Source organism: Tenrec ecaudatus, chromosome 17 (genome assembly GCF_050624435.1).
Source record: "Tenrec ecaudatus isolate mTenEca1 chromosome 17, mTenEca1.hap1, whole genome shotgun sequence".
In the NCBI taxonomy this organism is placed as follows: domain Eukaryota; kingdom Metazoa; phylum Chordata; class Mammalia; order Afrosoricida; family Tenrecidae; genus Tenrec; species Tenrec ecaudatus.
Window position 1 is genome coordinate 2,989,456 of NC_134546.1, and position 19,952 is coordinate 3,009,407.

General features: G+C 38.9%; 1 long non-coding RNA gene across 4 annotated transcripts in view; it reads left to right on the forward strand.

The window, feature by feature from the left end:
* LOC142430699 (uncharacterized) overlaps positions 1 to 19,952 on the forward strand; it is a 247,381-nt gene that overhangs the window by 175,192 nt on the left and 52,237 nt on the right. For all 4 annotated transcript variants that reach the window (XR_012780652.1, XR_012780651.1, XR_012780654.1 and 1 more), the window contains one exon: positions 8,017 to 8,099. This is a non-coding gene — a long non-coding RNA (uncharacterized LOC142430699). The remainder of the gene's footprint in view (positions 1 to 8,016; positions 8,100 to 19,952) is intronic.

The following is a 19,952-nucleotide window of genomic DNA, read 5'->3' on the forward strand; positions in this document are numbered from 1 at the left end:
CTGAAAGGACAAACCCATCTGTCTTGGAAGAAGTACGGCCAGAGTGCCCCTTTGGGGCAACAATGGCAGATTTGCTTTACACATGTGCTTTGGACATGTGAGGAGAGACCAGTCCGTGGAGAAGGGCATCATGTTTGGTAAAGTGGAGGGGCAGCGAAAGAGAAGAAGGCCCTCCACAAGGATTGACATGGTGACTGCTCATTGGAGCCATTGTGAGGAAGGAGCAGGAGCGTGCAGGGATTCGTTCTGTTGTGCAGGGTCCCCATGTGTTGGAACCAATTTTATGGCACCAAACAACAACAAAAACAACTACAACCCTGTGATAGGTAGGTTTATTGTGCCAACCTAGCCAATAAATACACGTGGGATTAATTCAAGGGCAGAGAGATAAATGGCCCGGCAAGCCTCACCTTTCTTATCTCTTGCTCTTTGATGATTGGACCAGTATGCAGCTGCCTTAGCTGTCTCAACTTGCAAACTACACTACCTGTGGGACACCCAACCCATGGACTGTGTTGCTGCAGTTTGAGGTTCCTTCAAGACCTGCTTCATCATGCTACTGGTGTACACATCTTGAGCTGGGGACTGTCAGACTCTGTGATCTGGCTGAATGTTGGTGACCTGCCTTGCTGTTTGCTGCCTGTGGTTGTAGCCACTGCATCAAAACATCTCCTTGAATTGCTCTACAGAGCACTCAGCTCTCTGCTTCTTTAACTTGCACCTGGCAACCCTTGAGATTTGAAGGAATGTCCATTTATTAGATGTCTCACAGAAGTGAGTTGCACTGAGCCATTTGTACTGCTCTACAGACTAATTAGCTCTTTATTTCTTATGTATTTATCCCTCTATCTATAAAATCATAAGTGTCCTGATCTTGTTTCTCTAGAGAACTCTGTCTAACACAAACCCCCAAATCATGAAACTCACCTCGGTGAGGATGTAGATGCAGACAATAGACTGTGTAACATATTTTGTGTGTGTGTGCTTAGCACTCTCACAACGGACCTGTCTGTGATTCGATAAACTTAGAAATAAAGGGTCTCTACCAAAAAATGACTCTTATTTGACACTTCAGTGGTGAACATTGAGATCAGACAGATTTGAAGTTAGCATGTGAATGTGAGAAATATCACGTTGGTAAGTGCACAGGGAAACATTGTTTTGTCACACAGTGATGATCTATTGAAGAAAGTAACCACTGTACCAGAATGACTTGCTTTCTTTGATGCATATACTCACTGGGGGCAGAGCTTGGCAGCTGTTTCATTTAAGAAAAAAGCACCATCAATACTGGAAATGTTAAACTATCACTACAACTGGCTTCAGAGTCAAACATGGGCCCAATGTGAGCTAATATTCATGCTAACACCCCACAGCAATCTTTGTCAGACTGCTTTATATAGTCCGTAGGAACAGCTGCATAATTTGACTTTATTCTGGGAGTTGTCTTTTATCAAAAATAATTTCCATCAAATACAGAATGATGCTGTAAAATGTGCATGTTCTGTGTTTGTACAGCGTTGATAGCTTATCCCCTTGGAATGACTGGGCCCTCAAGAGTTGCCCAATTACAGCTTTCTTTGATAAGGCACCAAATCCTCTGGAAAGCAGTAATATTTACCATGCAAAACAGATCCCCCAGCAGAACATTAAGTAATCATAACATAAACATAGATGCTGATATTAAAATATCCCTATTCATTCGTTAAGAGTACAAAGCCATTTCTTCTTACAAGGCTGCTCATTTCCTCTTAGAAAGGGAAGACCTCTACTCTCTGCCTCCTCACCCATCTTTGGAGCCAAAATACTGGTAGAAAAATGCAGGCAGAAAAGATGGTGTTGTTGCCCTCCATTGAGAGGGTTACTGTGAGCCAATGATAGCACATTCCTTTGGCTTGTCAAATTCAAAGGCTTCTTTTTAAAGAATGGCTGCCTCTGGAGCGTCACAGGACAAACTGTAGGTGTCCAAAGTAAAGGAGATGGAGTCTCACTATCCTTGTACTCTAAGGTGCATTCTTTCAGCACCAATTTGTTTGTTCTTGCAGTTCAAGGTACTTTCAATATTCTTTACCGAAAGAGGCTGAATAATAAATGCAGCAACAAGCGAGGGCCCTGCCCAAACAGTGAAGTTCTCCGGACTAAGTTGGGCAGGGACCACTTGTGAAATTCCACATGGAACCAAGAACCTGCTCCAATGATTCAACAGGAAGACTGGCACTTAGTTGGCCTATCTGGATTTTAGAGAACTCATATTCCATGCTTGGGAATATTGCTAGCTCCCATCCACCAAACTACTAAGAAGAACACAGCTTTTGCATGGGGGCCTGAGCATCAGCAGGCTTTGTCTGAGCTATGGTAAGCAGTCTCACTCTCCTTGCCTCGAGGTCCTTACAAATCACATCCAGATATGATTTTTGGAGGTGTCTGCTCTGTGTGTGTGTGCTGACTGGAGCTTGTGGCAAAAACCTAAGTACACTGCCCTTTGATGACCATTGGGATGCTGGAGTAGGAAGTTTCCAGAACTGAAACCCAGTATATATAATTTGAAAGGAAATTTTCTGTCTGCTTCTGGGACTGGGACTTGATTGAGACTGCCTTAAATGACAGAAAGACATAAACTCATCATTCAGTCTGAGATAGACATAATGTCTTGGGTCATGTCAGAGAAACGCTCAAATAAGGAAGGTGGGACCCCCAAATAGTTCCATCATACAATGGAACAAGCTATGGAGAGAATGCATGGTGACACCACTGTGTCTGTGAATCCGGAGCCTCCTTCCCCATAGGCTCTTTCCCGGGAGATGCTGCCCAAACCGATTGCAGCATTGACATTGTTCTATGAATGACTTTCTGCTGATCACAGGTGGCAGTTCCTGGGTACGTGGATGACATCTGATGTGGAAAGCTGTTACATGAAGACCAGGAAAGCTGTTACGTGAAAGACCTTAGAGAAGGCAATCACATGTCAGATCAGCGGATCAAAGTGCGTGTTCTTGTGATGGAAGAACTGGAAAATGGCGAGAGCCCATAGATTTGGATATTTACTGACTCATGAGAAGTGGTCAGTGGCCTTGCCATATGGCCAGGCAAATGGGTAATGGAGAACTGGCCTATAAAGGAACTCCTTTGTGGGGCAACGACTTATGGGAAGCACTATAGGAACTTAAAGGACACCCTGGAGTAGGGCATATCGTTGTCATCAGAACTCGCTTTGTGGACTAGAAGGTGATTGGAACCGGACTAGACTTGGCACTGAAAGGCACCCACCACCATGTGAGACCTTTCCTCCATTTAGTGAGTTTCTGTGGGGACATGTCAGTGAGTCACAGAACCCTGTAGTGTGAGGAATCTACACCAGGGAAAGAGATGGACTTAGCAGAATATCATCTTGGAAGAGTTGTCCATTTAGGACATCTTTAGCCTGCAACTCTTTTAAATTAGTCTGGTATTCAATTTTTCTAACAGAAATTGTTACCATAATCATCATTATTGCCATTAAGAACTTAATAAACTAAAATCCCAGCCCCACAGCCCTCAAGTGGAGTCCAACTCATAGGACTGGACAGAACTGCCCCTGTGGTTCACAAACTGTAACTCCTTATGGGAATAAACCTGGGAATTTATTCTGGAGCAATATGATTTACATCTTCTTCTATTGTGACACAGTTTTCTAAATTAGCATCATATGACCTATTATTAATAGGAGTCAGTTAGGCTTAAAAAGCCGAGGAACTTCCCCAAGGTCACAATAGCTACTACGTGACAGAATTAGACAGGGTCTAATTCCTCTTCTTTCTGACATGTAAGCCTGCGCTATTAAATACTTTCTAGAATTCACACGCACACAATTAGAGAAGCTGGATTATATGAAGGAGAACGTGGCATCCGTCTTGGAGAAAGACTAATTAACGGCCTTCAGTACGCAGACGACAGAGCCTTGCTGCTGACAGTGAGGAGGACCAGAAGCACTTTCTGAGAACAATAAAAGGATTGCAGCCTCGAGTATGACTTACACCCCAATGTCAAGAAAACAAGAATCCTCGCAACTAGACCCATAGGTGGCATCATGGTAAATGGAGAAAAGTTTGAAATGGTCCAGGATTTCATCTTGCTTGACTCCACAGTCAATGTTCATGGACTCAGAATGCAAGAGATCAAAGGACACATTGCACTCTGGGTAAGTCTGCCTGAGCCTCTTCAAAGTGTCAAAAACAAGAATGCCGCTTTGAGGTCTAAGGCGCCTCCCCCATCAACGCCATGGCATTTCTAATTGCCTCAGATGCATGTGAAAGTTAGACATTGGACAAGGAAAACCAAAGCAGAGTCTATGCATTTGAGTTACGTGATGGAGAAGGATATTGAAAGTACTGTGGACTGTCAAAAGAACAAATGAATCTGTCTTGGAGCAAGTATAGCCAGAACTCTACTTAGATGGAGGGACGAGGAGACTACATCTCACATAACTTGGGCACGTCCTCAGGAGAAACCAGTCTCCAGAGAAGTACGTCATGCTTAGTAAAGTAGAGGGACAGCCAACAAGAGGCAGGCCTGCACAGGGAGGAATCACGCGGTGGCTCTAAGGGTCGGCTCCAACACCAGGGAAATGGTGAGAATGGTGCAGGTGTGGCAGGATTTTCCTATGGTGCATGCAGGGTTGCCATGAGATCGCATCGACTCAATGGCACCCAACCACCCAACCATATGGCCATATATGTATATGCATGCACAGATACATGTGTATGTACAAATTCATAGATACACGTAGATTTGCATATCCACAGGGACTCTGAAATAAACTTAATACACAAAAACATATTTTAGGAGCAGAAGTGCAAAACAAATGGCCCACATTCCTGAAACATAATAGTACAGATAGATCAATCTCACCTAATCTGAGTCCTGCTCTCCTGTGGTCAAGACATTAGACTCCTGCTAGGTTTGCAGTTCAATCCCACCAACCACACTGTGGGAGAAAGCTGAGGCTGCAGGCTCCCATAAAGTGCTACTGTCTCTGAACCCTTATCTACATAGAGTTGCTATGGATTTCAAATAACTCGGTGGTGGCAGGTTTGGTTTTATGTTTGGTTTAGTTGGCTATATTAACAAAAATAATGGAGTTAGCTATGATTCAGAAGACAGGATGGGCATGTAGGGAGTGAGGGGACATTGGCTATGGCTCAATTATGCTCTCTAAAAATGTCCCGGGGAATTGGCATACACAAATGTCAAATGTGCAGTGACCAAGTGTCTTCTGGGCAATTGGTTCAGCTCTTTATTTCTAAATTCAAACATCTTCTTCTTCTGCTTCTATGCATTTTGTTTTTAGGCTCTCCTTTCACTAAGGTAGCTGGTGGATTAGTACATCACGGAACCAGTTAGAGTTCTTTAAAGTCCTTACATTAAATTACAAAGTGACTCGACCACCCTGAGAGGACCAGTGTACAGCACAGGATGACCCCAAGGACTCAAAGGAGTCGTAGGTTAATGTGAGCATTGTGGCTTAGACTTTATGCTCTTTTATAATACATGTGGGTCATCAGCTCATCATCGTTATGGAGTTTTATTGTTATTCTTTGGGTTCCCTAAGGGTTTTAGTAACCAAATCAGTGAGTTTTGCGGGGGTCTAGGGCAACTCTGTCAGCTTTCATCTGGCAGAGTGAATATTCCTGTTCATTGAAGAAGTGCATTCTGTTCATGGAGGTCCCACAGGATTTTCCTTGAAAATAGGGCTTTATGTTCCCCAAATTTTAGGAAATGCTATATGGTATTCTGCCCTTTGAATATTTATGAGAGCTTCACAGTGGTTGTGAAAATACTCTCTTATCTTTTAATTCCATTTTCCATGTTTTTGAAACCCATTGTGAAATACATGTATTAGCATATTAAAAAAACATGGAGAAATATTTTGCTACACTAACTTGAATTTTTCCAAATGCAAGTCATCACAAAATTAGCTGACACGGAGCTCTGCACATAGTTCATGTTAGTTCTTGGCACTAGTATCCTATGAAATTCCCCAATGAAAAACACTCTGATTGTATTTCCATATAATAATGTAGCTTTTTAATTTTATTCAATTTGAAAAAAAATTGTTTCAGTCAACTCCCCTCTTCTGTTTTCACGTTTATTTGGCAAGGCCATCCTGTTAGTTTTACAGGTTTATCATGAAACCTTGATGGGGAACATTCTACTTAAAATGCCACACATATCATTTTTAGTGAAGATTTTATTTATGAAATGTGTAAATTAAGCATTTGAAAAACATAAAGAGATTGCCATGAAATGATGCCATGCAACTCTCGGTGCATGCTGTGCTAGTAACCGCCACTCCCACAGGGCTCTATGATGCATCTCTCTCCAAGCTCACGCCATTTTTTTACAATGAACCTGTCTCTTTACACCCATGTGCTCCTCCAGGAAGAACAGACGGGCAGCAGTACTGTCAGCAGATGTGTGACTGGATGACTGTGAGACAATGCCCCTCTATGTGATCCTCACCTCCTGCTACTCACCTTGTAGTAGTCCTGTCGCTTTGCAATCCTTTCCATTTGAGGGTGGCCTCAACCCAGGATTAGCTTCTGGCTAGAGGATGGCACAGAACAGGGTGGTCTTTCATTCTGTTGTACCAAGGGTCACTCTGAGCTGGAACGGTCCCAAGGGCACCAACCAACAGCAGCAATAAATGAGAGTACTAACTATCACTTCTGTGTTTATATTTCATATGATTGCAATGGCTGCTTTGCTAGCAGGCTATTCTTATGACCTTCAACAAAGAAAGCTTCAGTGCTAGGAACTTCTCATGGATAAAGTCCATGTGATAAGGAATTAAAGACAGCTAAGAGCCAATGAGAACATGAAGGCCCCAGTACTAACCCTCTCCCCAAACAAAACAAAACAGGATTCTACTAAAAAGTACACAAGCTTAGAAACAGATCCTTCCACACTCCGGCCTGGAGATAAAGTTGGAGAACTGGCCAACACTTTGAGAACGAGATACTGACAGTAAGCTGCACATGGACTCCTGACTAACATAAAATGTTTGTGTGTGTGTGTGTGTGTGTGTGTGTGTGTGTTAGAGAGGGCTCTCTAGAGAAACAAAACCAGGACACTCATGATTATCTATCTATCTATCTATCTATCTATCTATCTATCTATCTATCTATCTATCTATCATCTACAACATATGCAACATGAAGAAATAGACAGTTGATTAATCACAGAGCATACAAATGGCTCAGTTCAACTCACTTCTGTGAGACAGTTAATACATTGGCAGTTTCTTCAAATCACGAGGCTACTGTGTGCAAATCAGGGAAGCAGACAGCTGAGTCTTCTGTAGGGCACACAGGCAGTCCTGTCACAGGCAGCAAACAACAGGGCAGGGCACCAACATTCAGCCAGATGTCCGGGTCTTACAGTCCCCAGCTCAAGTGATGTACACATCAGCAGTGTGGTGAAGTAGAAACTACAGTGACACAGTCCACGGGTTGGGTGTCCCACAGGTAGTGTAGGTCAGAAGTTGAGGCAGAGAACCATCTAAGGCAGCCACACACTGGTACGATATCAGAGAGCAAGAGAGTGAAAGGCAATGTTTGCCAAGCCATTTATTTCTTTGCTCTTCAATTAACTGCAGCTTTATTAACCCCACATGTGTTTATTTGCCGTATTGGCACAATAAATCTACTTAGTACAGTATGTTTGTTCAAAGTGTTCTGTGTTGAATTGGGCTAAAATCATAGGTTCAAAATTCAGAATGATGTATAGATTTTAACACCTTGGACATTCAATTCAGAAAGACCTGGTTTTGAAACATAATTCTTCACATTTTGTCGTAGGTCCCCCAACACTTGCCTAACTTCCTAATTTGTAATTTGCAAATGAGAACGTTCAGACACAGGTACAAGTATATGACACAAAATAAATGTATGGAATATGTTCTGTGGAGAATGTGGCACCCAAGAATTATGAGGATTTCTCATTTAATATCAAGTAATATTAATCTGTCTTTAATTTTAGCAGTGCACATCTATAACTATTCATCTATGAGGCCCCATGGATGTCTTCTCTATATAACATCTGGAGAGACTCAATTACGGAAGGTAATAAAATATACTAAGGATAATGGTTTAGCTGATATTTTACTAAATGAAATCATATTTTTCTTTTGTGTATACAAAGCATGTTTTATTGCCATACAAATTTAAGTTCTTTCTACATGACACTAAACATCTAGATGAAAAAATTAAGCCAAGATTCACGAATCACTGCTCAATTTATAAACACTCAGATGTTGGCTGTTGAAAAGATAAAACATCTGGCTTATGAATTGAGGTTTTATCTTTTCACATGCAAGTTTGGATAGCACTATTTTGTGCATATATCTATTTTTAAAAATCCATTGCAAAATCTAGAAAAACAAATAGAATGGAGATATAGAGAAGATAAAACATTACAATTTTAGATAAATTTTGATCTCACAATTAATTTTCACCCTCAATGTCTGCAGCAGAAACGGTGAGTCTTTAAAGATACACCAAATCCTGTAGTACACAATATAGATTTAACAACCACTGCCTCACAGAGGTCACAAAGAGAGAAGACAAGTGTTGGAAACAACAGGAATTTAGTGGCAGTACTGACGTGGCCTCAGAGTGCCACAACACACATGCAAGGGTGTCTGTCGTCTTCACCCAGCCAGAGGACGGGGGAAGAGAATCGATGTCTGAAAATACTTCCAAGAAGTAAATGACAGCAACAGAGTCTGTGAGGAGTGAGCTAGTACTCTTAGTTGTTGATCTTGGAAGCCTAGGGCTGTTTCTTATGGGTTATCTTCTAGAAAGTAACTTCTTCCCAATTAAAAGATAACGACATAGAAGCACTATTTTGCCTTTCCAAAGGTTCATGTTCACATGAGGAAGGCACAATAGTGTCACTCAAATTTTGGTTTCTCAGTATATGTTGTAGAAAAAGTTAAAACTGTTATATAATTTAATTACATAAAGCATCATATGTACGGTTACTAATTTGTGAGGAAAATATTGCTTGTTGGAATCCCAAACATCGGAATCGTCCTTAACTACTGATTGTTTGAACTCATCTTGTGCGTTCTACCCCTCTCAGGGTAGTTTTTGTTCCGTCAAACTCTGGGGGATGTTCTCAATCATCCCCCTTGGAAGATTAAGGCATATTTTTCCTTTCACCTGAAACACAATAAATCATATTAACACATTTTTCTACAATGAATAGCTTCGAAGTCCTGAAATAAATCCTACTTGGTCACAGTGGATCCTTTCTGTAATATTTTGCTCTAATAATTAAAAAATCTATTATTTTAGAAAAATTTTAGACTTGCAGGTAGATTGTACAGGAGACACAGAATTCCTACATATACCCCTCTTCTCTTCATACTGCTTCTTCTATTATTAAAAATCTGTATCTCTGTCTTACATTTTTTCCTATTGTTGTTAACTTAAATCCATCATTTACATGAGGGTAAACTTTGATGTTGAGCAATCCTATGGGTTTTGACAAGCTCATAATTCAACACTAGAGTATAATACAGAATAATTGTAGTGGTTTAAAAATGTGCTGTGAGTTCTCTTTTCTCCCTTCTCCCCTTCTGCTGAATTAATTTCAACCACTACTTTCAGGGCACAGCTTCTAAAGACTTGTCCTCTCCAAGATGCCATCTAGTTACCATAACAACCTATGTAGGGTTTTCAAGCTGGCTTCTTTCAATCAGTGCTATGCATTTAGGTTACTCTGAGCCTTTTCCTGCTGGATCATGCTCTATTTTGTTTGAGTAGAGGTACAACTCTCCATTCACCTACTGAAGAACCTCTCAGTTGTAACTCATTTGGGGCATTTATGAGTGAAGTTGCAATTCTCTCTCATTGCTAAAAAAATTGTTGTCATACATTCTTTGATTCATTAACTACTGTTGTTGCTAACTGCCAACAAATGGATTCTTACTCACATAGACCCCATGCATACAAAGTAGAACTTTCCATCTGGTGTTTAAATCTCTGACCTTTCAGAAGCAGGTGACTGGGCATATCTTCTGATATGCCTCTAGGTGTATTAGAACCCCTGGTGTTTTGGCTAGTAGTTGAAAGCACAAACATTTTCACCATAAGCTATAACTATCCAATATATTTCACTATTTGATTTAAAATAAATGGCTATGTTTTCAATGGATTAAGAATAAGGGGAATATATTTTACCTTCATTTACTTCTTTGTGAGCATGCTTTCTTTTTTTATGCAGATCTGAGTTTCTGGCATATCATTTTCCTTCTTCCTGTAGAACTCTTTTAACATTTCTTACAAGGCAGGTTGTTATCGTTATCAATTGCTAGCAAGATGCCTCTGACTCATGGCTACAATAGTATATATATTCACAATAATATATATATTCCAGGATGAAGTATTGCCTTACCTGGCACCATCTCAAAGATTTGTTTTCCTTGTTTTTTGTTGACTCTCTGCTTAACTAAACATGATGAGATTTTCTTCCAATTGGTCTTTTCTGGTGATGTATCCAAAGGACATGAGCATAAGCCTCACCCTCTTGCTTCTAAGAGGCGCCCAGTTTTACAGATTTCTTCAAAAATGTATTTGTTGTTTCATTTTGATCACTGTATATTCCATTCTTTGTCAATACCAGAATACACATACATGAATCCATTGTTCTTTTATGTCCTTAAATTTTGTTTTGTTGATGTTAATATACATACAGCTAGTTCAATGCAGTAGAATTGAGAAACCGGAAGCAAAACCAAATATGTACAGGCACCTAATCTTTGATCAAGCACTAAAACACATTAAGTGGGAAAAGATAGCCTCTGTAATAAGTGGCATTGGAAAAACTGGATCTTCTCCTGAAAAAAATGAAATAGGGCCAATGCCTAACACTATGTACAAAAATGAACTCAAGGTGGATCAAAGACCTAAATATAATTGCACAATGAGGAGATAGTCAACAACAACCAAAACCAGGGACAAAATTAAAAACTATAATACAAGGCATGAACTCCCTATTGAACGTAGTGAAAAATACCCACACTGTTGAAAACAACCAACCAACCAAACAAAAAGGATCTGAGGCTTATTAAAATCACAACATGTATGCACACCAAATGACTTCCTCAAAAGGGTTTAAAGAGAATCTACAGATTGGGGGAGGGGGAAGTTATTTAGTAATAATACATCCTATAAAGGGTTAATCTCCAGAATCTATAAAAATTACAACACATAAAAAGAAAAATACAAATAATTCAATGAGAAAATGGAAACAACACTTGAGTAGACAATTTTCCAAAGATAATGTCCAAACTGCCAGCAAGCATATTAAAAAATGCTCAAGTTCATTAGTAACCAGAGAAACACACATGAAAGCAGCCATGAGATGCCATCTTACTCTGGCACCTCTGACAAATTTCAACTTGTTTCTCTAAAAAAAAATTAGTGGTGATAAATTTCCTTAATCTTTGTATCGGAAAGTCTTTACTTCTGACTTTTGGAAGGATAATTTTGTGAAATAAAGAATTCTAAGTGAATATTTTTGTTGATAATTTCCTATCAACACTAAAATTTTTATTAATTTTCATGTGATTGATTTCTGGGGGGATAAATCCAATGTAATTCATATCTCTGTACTCCGATCGGGTACTTTTCTAAAAATTCCTCTGGAGTTTGGTTTTCTGCAGTTGGAATATAATATACTTCGGTGTAGTTTTGTTTGGTTTGTTTGTATACAATTTATTTTGTTTAACTTCTTAGGTCTGGGGTTTGATGTTGACACTTTTGTTAATTTTCAACGACTATTAATTCACAAGGAGGGTGTTTTTCCCCCTCCTTCTTTTCCTTTACATGTGTTTTATAATTGTTGTAATTGCTCCTCTGTTCTTGGATATTTTGGTTGTTCTCTTAATCTTTCCTTTTAAAATCTTTTTAGTCTGAAAAGTTTCGGCTGAGATGACTTTAAAGTAATGGATTCTTTCCTTGAATATGCGCGCTATCCTAACCGGCACATCAAAGGCTTCCTTCATTGCTGCTGCAGTATTTTGGATTTCTGCATTTTGTTTTATTTTACTTCATGTTTATTCTTTAGAGTTTTAATTTCTGTGTGTATATATTCAATCTACTCTTGTTATGCATTTTTACTATTGGATCAATTAACATATTAATAATATTTATGTTAAATTGCAAAATCTCTTAGATCTGAGTCTGGAACTCATGGTTACCTTGTCTCTGTAGCCTATGGGTTTTTAACTGTTGTTTTAGGCCACTTAGCACATCTTCGAACTTTCACTTAAAGTCACACATAGTATGTGCAAAGAACTGAAGTGGAAGCACCTATATTCGTATCACTGAATCTCAGTCTTTTAATGAACCTGCTTTCCTAGCCTGTCATGTAGGTCAAGACACAAAGATCCACCCAAGAAGGGAAAGGTGTTTCAAAGGGAATGAATGAAGGCAAAATACACCGCCACTTCTTGTTCATCATTCTACTTATAAGTGCCAATTAAGTATCTGAGACTTGTAGGATTGCTGTGCTCACTAGCTTCTGGGAAGGATCATTTCATAGGCTTCGTTTCTCCACTATTCTTGCTATATGGTCACCAGTAGACGTGTGAAGTTGGAAGACAAGATATCAATCTGTTCTTACTGGAAAGGATGAGTGCTCATTGGAAGTTGGAAAATAAATGATTGTTGTGATAATTTAACTCCATTTCTTTGGGTGGGTAAATTTCTAATAACTTATTTTTCTATTTTGATTTAAAAATAACCAGTTAAGGGCCTCTTGGCAGATCAGTGTTCAGCAAAGAACAGCTTAAGCATGAAGATTGTGAAGCCCAATGAGGAGAAGCCAGATGAGCTCCAGTGTGGGTTTCCTCAGGCTCTTTCAGAGCTGCAAAGAGACTCAGACGCAGGGGCTCTGTTACAGGCACCGAGGATAAAGAAAATGAAGGAGATAGAAGCTCTTGACATTAGGAAAATTTGTAAGACTTGTCCCATTTGACTGAAATCTATCCAAAAATTTCAAGTCAGCTTTTACTTGATTTAGACAAAAAGTTTAGTGGAAAGCACATTGGCTTTAGTATTCAGAGATGAATTCTACCTAAACCAACTCATGAAAGTTACATTAAAAAAGAAAATAAAGCAAAAGTATCTTAGGAGCTTTATCCTCACTACCCTGAAAGTTGCAATTTTAGAAGATTCATTTTCCCACATTTATTAATGGGCAAAAAATGTGGATGCCAGATGGATTTTAAAGATTCTTTCGGAAAAAAAATGAACATTGTGATAGGTTTGTGTGAGCTTTGTTGGGTCAGGAGTCTAAGAAGTTTGGCATTTGAGATTGCCCATGATGGAATCTAACATCATGTAATCAACATGATGGCTATGCTGTGAGAAGCCAAGTGGTTGTGGGGAGATTAGGGTGGAAAATCTAGAGAAACAAAGCCAGTGACAATTCATATATGTATAAGAAGGTACTTTATATCACTAAGTAATTTTATGTCAAGAAGTTTTCCCAGGCCAGTCCAACTCCAGTCCATGACTCTGAGGCTAGCGGGAGCCCCCTTCAGATTCATGCACGTGCAGACCAATGGAACATGAGAGGCGAAATGGGAAGCAGGAGAGTACAGGCAGGTGGGTGAAGCCACGTGGATCCAAGGTAGGTGGGAACATGTTTGGGTGCCTATGGATCCCGGGTCAGCCATCCACATGGGGCTACCCCTAGAGGTAGACAGAATCCAAGCAAGCAGGAAGGTGAAGGGCAAGAAAGAGATAGAAGCCCCCATTGTCTGTCTTATAAAAGGGCATCATGAGGCTATGACTTGATTGATAAGTTAGAGCCCACCCCTACACTGTCATCTAGGTATAAATTGACATAAAATTTAACCAATACACAGCCAGTGAAGCAGGAAGACAAGACAAGAAGTTGGGAATGACAGACCTGTGAGTGAAGAGTGACATGGAATTGAGATGTGCAGGAACAGGGCAGAGGCACTAAGTAAGAAGGTGAAGAGGCAGACAAGGGAGAGAAGGTCTCCGTATCTCTCATAAAAAAGCCACACCCCAAAGATGTGACATGATTGATAGGGTATATTCCACCCCTAACTCCACTCATGTACTACCAAGGTGCCAGAACATCTAACCACACAGAGTCCAAGCACCCCTTAATCATGCCACAGCACTGGCGCAATTGGAAGGCAGTTTCCTTGAGGGGTAGTCTTTTTCCTGTCTACGTAGACACTGTGGAGCGCATCTTTGCTTCTTGCTGGTCTGACCCTGAATCAACTCCCCATTCTTGGGACTTGAGTCAGGGAACAGTCATATTGCCTACTGACCCTGGCAGTCATCAAACTCTAATACTTGACCTGCTGCCCATAGACCCATTTGCTTCTGTATCCACAAACTGTAGTCTTCCTGCCTTGTCCTCCTGTTTCATTTTCCCACTTCCTGGTCCATCAAGCGCTGGGAGCTACAAAAGTCAGGAAGCCTCCAGTTCAGTATCTGATCTCTGGACTTGAACCCAATTGGACTATTCATTTGTACAATTGCGTGAGCCTTTTCTCTGATATGCTTATATCATATATGTGATAGATCTACACTATATGTGTGATAGATCTATACCATATATGTGATAGATCTATGTTATATCTATACCATATGTGATACTATACCATGTATCACATATGGTATAGATATCATATATAGATATCATGTACATATATGGTATCGATATCGTTTATAGATATCATGGTATAGATATGTACACATATCATGTGTAGATATCATGTACATATAGATATCATATGTATCTATGTGATACTAATACCATATGTGATACTATAACATGTGATACTATGTGATATCTATACCATATATGATAGATCTATACCATATATGTGATAGATCTATACCACATATATGCCAATGATATATAAATACATATATCATTTTAATATATATATCACTGATTTTGCTTTTATAGAGAACCTAGTCTAAGACAACATTAGACCCAATGATGAAATGACTTCTGGTGTGTATAAGAAGATTAAAGGCAAGGAATTTAATTCTGAATTCCATGAGTCTCAATTGTAAACAAAATAACTAAATAAAGTATCATCCACACATGCACACACACAAATTAGAATTTCTGGCTTATGTTTTTAGCTTAGTATTTCAGTAATTACGCCTTGGCATTCCTATAGAAAGTGTCTGTCTTTCACATTTCCTAAAATAATCGGTTTGTAGACACTGCAAAATGGGAGGTAAGAAATGTGGCTTTGTTGCCAAAACACGATGGAGCTTTCAGTAATTCTATAAATGGTCTAATGCCCGTTTATACACTACAAAACAGATTTGGTCAATAAAATATGGATCCAGATTGTTGTCAGACAATATAAATTAGATGCTGGGACTATTTGTATAATTATGAAAATTATGTATAGTGAAGAACAGGCCAAGTGTTTGGGTTACTATTTCTTTATTTCTAAACCTCTTAATCTGAATTAAAGTAGTAAAGTGCTTTAGTTCATAAATAAGTATGTGAAAAGATAGTCCTTATTCTAGTCTATTGTCCCTGCTCTTCTGAACACACTCTCATGAGGCCACCAATTCATTGAACCAACAGTCTTCACTCAAAAGTCCATTTATTCCTGTACTTTCTCCGTTGGTAAGAAAGTTAACATAAATCTTCTAAACATTTTGGTCTTTATGCTTTCATTTTTCAAATTTATTTATCTTAAACAAGTCCAACCACGCCATCACTTACTACAAGCCTTTCAATGGGTACCCACTGAGAAAGCAGAGAGATCCCATATTGGGAATCTGTATCCATTTTCCATTGCTCCACTAACAAATTCCTACACATCATGTGACTTGAGATAATAATTTCTTCTCTCACAGTTCTGGAGATGAGAAGTCTGAATCCAGAGCACCGGCAGCACTGTGCTCTCCCCAAAGGCTCTAGTGTAGAGGAAGATCGTCCCAAGTCTTCCACCTTTTGTCAGCCTCTACATTTCTTACTGTGGTAGCATAGCTCCAATTTCTTCATCCTTCACAACAAGGTATAGTCTTGTGTGTCTTTCTGTGTATATATGTGGGTGTTTGTGTGCGTTTCTTATAAACCATATAGGGATTAGGCCTCAGCCTAATAGCTTTAACTTAACATTCTCAATGGTCCTATTTCCAGGCAAGGTCCATTCATGGGCATCAAGGGTGAAGACTTCAACGTATTTGTTGAGGGACGTAATTAAGCACAAAACTGAAACATATATCTACAGCACACAGCTTTTGAATCTCAAAGAAAGGGATCGACTTCATTCAGACATCCCATCTTTGCCCTGAATGCGATGGCATTGCCCTGTGCGCATCCCTGGACTGGCAGAGAAATCTTATTAGGAATATATAAGGCACATGTGAGTGCCTTAAGTATAAACCTCTCTCTTTAGTTGGTCTATGAGAAACCACGTAGCTGTAGGACTCTCAGCAGGTTACATTTGACCCAAATAGGAATGCTGACCTAATTGCATGGCACATTAAACAAAATTGATTTTAGTACCCTGCTATATTTTGGGCTCCAAGAAAAAAGGCATAATATTACACAAATAAACACTTTTGAAAATTTGATTATTTTTCTCTTTAGCCTCGTCATACTCTGCTTTCCTATTGATCTATGTGACGGCCCTGATTTGCTGTGATGGTTTCTGAACCTTCTGCTTATTTTCTGTTACCTTTTCAAAGCAGCTTCTGCCGAGTTCATTTAGACACAGCTCAGTTTTAACAGACAGACAATGGGCACTCAGGACATACAGGGAAAAACAAATGATAAATGTCCATTAGATTATACTGATTTTACAGTAAAAGCTAAATATTTATGTATTTTTTATTTACAAGGGCTCAGTGTGGGTGAGGAGAGTATTTGTGCAAGAAGATCCAAGAATCCAATCAAAGGAAGGTGATAACACTTACCTGAGATTACATTACATGTCTAAAAATATGTATTTTATATTGATTCACTATAATTTACACAAAATTGTAATAAGTTTAGAATTCTACCTTTATTTTATTTTAATGATTTAGGTTTGTTTAAGAAGAGGTAAATACAAAAAACAGAGACAATGGCACCATTCAAATAGGACTTGATCTCTTTTATTTGCTTTTGCTTTACGTTCAAGTTTCAAGAAGAAAATTATCTAACATATAGTTTCACAGAGAACCAGACACTTTTTCTTTAACATTTAAAATATATATTTGAATGTATAAAACAACTGGAAGAATATGAATATTTATTTTAATCAGCAGCAGCATTCAAAGTTAAGGTTGTAGTCTTTACACTTCCATTGCGTTAAGCTACGACTCTTGCATATTGATTTTGTTATATAATTTAAATACCTTGGTATCTTCATTTGTTTTTTTGCTCAGATTGCTCCAACTTTCACCATAAGAACTCTTCCAAGTTGGATCTTAACTTCATTTGAAAATTCTTTATTATTATTATTTAGTGGTTCTTTACCTTGGAACTTTAATACGATTCCATTTATCTTGTATTATTTTCTGTTTCAAACCTTGGATGCATATTTTCTTCAAAAACTCTGGGTCACTTATATTGGATAATGATATTAGAAAATTAAAATTGGGGTTTTAGTTGTCCTTGAGATATCATGAATTATTGATTTCCTCACCAGACTTGTTTTAAGTTGTAGGTACAATAACTTACATCAGAATGTAGCTGGTGCACACATATTAAAATAAACACGGGATCATACAGATATCTTTGAGAGCAACACATTATTGGGTTTATGAGGTGTCACCCAAACTCACTGCCATCAGCTGATTCTGACTCATGGAGACCCTGTCGGACAGGGTAGAACTAATTGCGCCTGTGGGTTTTTGAGCTTGTAACTCTTTATGGGAATAGAAAACTTCCTCTTTCTCCCCCAAAGTAGATGGTAGTTTCAAACTACCGACCTTGTGGTTAGCAGCCCAGCACACACTATCACTAGGGCACCAGGTAAATAAAAAAGCATTGTTGCAGTTTCATAGAAATCTTTATTAAACAAAAACATCAACATGAGAAGCTCTTACTTTTCAACACATCCTCCTTCTAAATCACACCTGAAGGCAGCGTTTTCAGCTAAGGAGTTCGGGAGGAGCAGTGATTGTGTATTGTGCTGCTAACCACAGGGTCAATGGTTTGAACCCACCAACTGCTCTCTGAAAGACAAATGGGACTGTCTACTCTTAGGAAGTTTTAATCTCTCAGAAACTCAAAGGGGAAGTTCTGCTTTGTCTTACAGGGTCAGAATCAACTCAATGGCAGCGAGTTCTCTGCTGTTTAAGTCCTCCTTACTTTCAGCAAGCAGGGTGGTGTCATCTGCAAGTCATAGGTTGACAATATGCCTTCCTCTAATCTTGATGCCGCATCCTTTTTCAAATAATTCAGTTTCTTCCAATGATTTGCTCAGCATACAGATTGAATATGTATGGCAAGAAGACACAACTATGTCACATATATTTCCTGATTTAAACTACTCAATATTTCCTTGTTCTGTTCCCAAACTGCTTCATGATCCATGTAGAGGTTCCGTATTACCATAAAAAAGTGTCCTGGAATTACCATTCTTCTCAATGTTATCAATAGTTTGTTGTGATCTACACAGGAGAATGTCTTTGCATTATCAACGAAACACAAGTACTGTATACACTCGAATATAAGCCGACCTGAGTATAAGCCGAGTTACCTAATTATTACCTGGGAAACCAGAAAAACCGATTGACTCGAGTATAAGCCTAGGGTGGAAAATGCGGAAGCTATTGGTGAGTTTCAGTAACCAAAACAAATGAAAATAAAATTACTAAAACTTGAGACATCCGTTGGGTAATGTATGTAAACATTTATTTTAAATAAAAAATAAATAAAAGGACAAGTCATTTAACATTACTAAACCAGCACAGTTAGTGGAAAATAGATTCATAAAAACAATAAGGTATCAACAATGATACCTTAAGAGTACTATTCCCTGAGCTCAATCAACAACCAAGCTAAAATGTAAAGAGTTAAAATCCTTCAAAACTGTATTCCTCATCATCATCCACATCCCAATGCAGAGCTTCAGCTGGTGTGAGGTCATCATAGATGCTGTCCTCGCTGGGGTACCATTGACCTGTGTATAAGTCAAACCCCAGTTTTTCAGCACTTTTTTGTGCTGAAAACCCCCACTTATACATGAGTTTATACGGTAATCATTTTTTCTTATATTCTCTGCTTTCAACCAAGATCTGTCAGACATCAACAATGATATCCCTTGTTCCATGTCCTCCTCTGAATCTGACCTGAACCTTTGGAAGCTCCTTGTCAATGTACTGATGCAGTACTTGTTGGATGATGTTCAGCATAATTTTACTTGCACGTGATATCAATGATATTGTTCTGTAATTCGAGCATTTTGTTCAGTGACTTTTCTTTGGAATGGGTACAAACATGGGTCTCCTAAAGTGAGTTGACCAAGTATCTGTTTTCCAAATTTCCTGGCATAGATGAATAAGTGCTTTAAGTGCTTCATCAGCTTGTGCAATCATTTTAATTGTTATTCTATCAATTCCTGAAGCACTGTTTGGGGCTAATGCTTTCATTGTCCCTTGGGCTCCTTCCTTCAACACTATTGGTTCTGGCACACAAACTTCCTCCTAAAACTTCTTCCTGCTTCATCGTGGTACAGTGACTCTGTGTATTTTTTTCTATCTTCTTTGGATGTTTCCTGCATCATTCAATATTTGGCTTAGAGAATCTTCCAAGATTCCAACTCAAGACTTGAATTTTTCTTGAGTTCTTTCAGTTTCAGATATGCTGAGTGTGCTTTTCCAACTCCAGGTCTTTTTGTATTTCATTATAACATTTGACTTTATCTTATTGAACTGCCTTTAGAAATTTTCTAT